Below are 3076 nucleotides of genomic sequence, written 5' to 3'. Positions count from 1 at the left end.
CAAATAGCAAGGCAGTATTGACTATCTTCCAGTCAAGAGTTTGGAAGAAAGCACATCAACCAAGAAAATCGATCAATTCCTTTGTGTTTATTTGCCTAACCACCCGAGTATACTCGATTCAAGTATGTCATCTCAAATCCAGACTAGTAATATCACATCTGCATAAGTCGGTTTCAACTAGTCAAGCAGTTCTATTGTGAAAGTGGAGTAGTGCCTTGCCTGCATTCCTTGGATAAAGCGCCCTGGGCGACCGGACTCGACAAGGGTAAGATCCCAAATCTGTTCACTTCATTACTAGGGAACTGGAAGGACAAGGAAATCCAATTGGTTGATTTGTCATCATCTTCCTGGTTGACTAGAGAGACGGGTCCCTGGATTGGGGACACGACTCGACAGCAACGCCGAACATAGTGATCAAAGTATGTTAGTTGGTGGAGGGAGATCTTTACTCTAATTGAAGGGAGAAAGTACTCACGACTCAGAGCGAGTCAGGAAAGCCAGGGTTCTGAGCTCTGATCCCTTCATGGGGCAGAGAGAAAACCCGCAGTCTGGGGTTATAGGCTGCTTTAGTAGAGTCAGCAGCCGTAAGCCCCAGATAGGGGATACATTGACTTTAGTCCGTATTGACCCAGTGCCGCAGGACTGTTCCTAGCCTCGAGGAGTGAATCTGAGAGGCATGACTAGCTCGATGGAGTGAGTACTTGAAACTGTAGTGAAGAGTAAAGATCGACCGGAAGGTAGGTTAGGGAGCGGAATAGTTTATAACGGAGAGAGCCTTTCCTTTAGTGCTGTTGTTTAGTTGAACTTCCTTTAACAAGGTTGACGAGGAGTGACCGATCACTTGAGGGAACGATCGAGGAGACTGATCTGCTGCATCGGTAGCTTTCTGTTCTGTCCCTTCCCTTTCCTTTGACATAGTAGGGAAAGCTAGACTTGATCTATTGAATAGGTCTAGTCTTTTCCCTTCAACTCCTTTGGGAAGGGGGTTCTGGGGAAACCTTTTGTCCTTCCCTTGTTTTGTCTTTTCAGTAGCAAAGGTAAAGTAACGTTAGCCGGTTTCCAGTTCCAGTTCGTTACCTGACTGCTCCGCCTTAACGCAAAAAGATAGGAAAAGTGCCTTGGTGCAAAGCTGGGGTCAACAGAAAGTTTCCGACGTTAGGAGGAATTCCCCTTAATATCAAGAAGGCTTTTCCATGGTATGCATGTTTGGGTGAACATGACCCAGGCGCAGAGGCCTGATTTCATAGTCAAATGCGCTCAAAACACGGAGTTTGAGTAGGCGCGTGAAGGATCATACGTCTGGTCTCCTAAATCGGCCAAATAGGCCTCCTTTTTGGAGTGAAATAGCCTTTTCTCTTTGATCCCTCAAGGGATCAAATCAAGTAAGTCTACTTCTACTTGTATTGGAAGTGAGTAGTACACATACGGTTCATAATGCTGGTCTTATTCCACTTCCTTTTGGAGTAGATGCATAAATCTAATTAGATTAATGCTCCAATCTCATGACTGGGTTGAGCAGTACTAAACTATATAATGGAGCAGTACTATATACGCGCGTGCGCGCGCGGGAGATTCCCTCCCTTGCGTGTGCGCGATTTCTCCCTCACAGAATAGGGGCTAGCAAGGGCTTCAAGATCACAGTAATGCCTGCCAAAACTTTCCTTGGGTACGAATGTCATGTTCAAAGCAGGTTTCTCTAGACACCTTGGAAAAGATCACTGGCGAGCTCAATTTCAAAGTGTGAATGAAATTATCAGTTTCATCCTCTTTATGAGCCTGAGATCATATGGGTCAACAATTCTCATTTCTTAGTTATAGATTCTATATTCTCAAGGAAGTGAGCCACTCAACCTCAGCCTAGCGGATTCTCCCCGTTACCTGGACCTGCCTCTCCCGCAGTCAAAACTCTCCTCTACTGCCCCTCTGGCTGGGCCAGAAGCCTCGTCTCCTTTAACTAATTCAAGTGATTCAGTTAAAATGAAAGTAATCTCACATAAAATTGGATTATCTAAAAACTTGAGAAAATGACAACGCTAAATCGAAAGTCCTTTATTTATATACAACACACACACACATTCCTCCCTTACGAACATGAAAATCCAGTGGATGGTTTGGAAGGCTTTGACCTGATCTTTCGATTTATAATGAGAGAAAATCCATAGAAAGATGGAAGTCATCATCATCCCCTTTATCGATCACAGCCTCTTCCTCCACCCATGATTTCGTTTTCCCATTGAAAAATCAGACAAAGACGAACTTGCATTTGTTGAATCAAAAAAAAAGAAAAGAAATGTGTTTGCATCGATCGCATCAAGATTAATCTATGTTATTTTGCATACGCATTTCATTTCACTGGGCTGCGGTTGGCCTTAGCTTTAGTAGCAGGGTTGGCGCTTTCTTTTCAATGAGGGAATGGCTGGCGCTATCACCCATGGCACCTTCATCCTCAGCAAGAAGTGAGTAGTTGGCATTTCCGGTTTCCGAACAAATGGATACAAATTGACCTTGTGGATCCGATGATACCACGCCTGGGAGACTTTCAGAAGAATAAGAAGAAGAAGGCGGATTCAATTCTTCAAGTCAAAGTCAAGGGCTACTGGCAGTTTCCTATCAATAACGATCCTTTGGATCTATAATAATTGAAAGAGGTCTCTATATTACAACAATTGAGAGTTGCCTCTTGCTATCACTACCTCGTACCAATCAAGGAGCTCTAAAGCATGCTGAGCTGGCCTGGCGGGATCACTAGCTTCCGGTAATATGTGCTTGTCACTTCACTCGAGCCTTGAGAGAATCCACCAAAGCCTATATCTACAAAAACGGATGAGAAAGAAATAAGCAAATCTGAATAAGTTGATAGGAGGGAGTGCGGTGTTCTGTTCAAGATTTCTCTCAAGCCTAAACCTTCAAAGCTAACTAGTAGGCTTTGGATCCATGTCTCTGACCTGGTGGAAGGTACTCTCCAGTAGCAAAAGTGAGTTCTACGAAAAACAGTGATTCTGCATTCCTCCGCAATTTGGCCCATAGTAAGAAAAGGTAAGGTTGCGTAAGATATGGGAACTCGTAACCGACTATC

The sequence above is a fragment of the Triticum dicoccoides genome, chromosome 4B (genome assembly GCF_002162155.2).
Source record: "Triticum dicoccoides isolate Atlit2015 ecotype Zavitan chromosome 4B, WEW_v2.0, whole genome shotgun sequence".
NCBI lineage: Eukaryota > Viridiplantae > Streptophyta > Magnoliopsida > Poales > Poaceae > Triticum > Triticum dicoccoides.
This window is presented reverse-complemented; position numbering follows the sequence as displayed.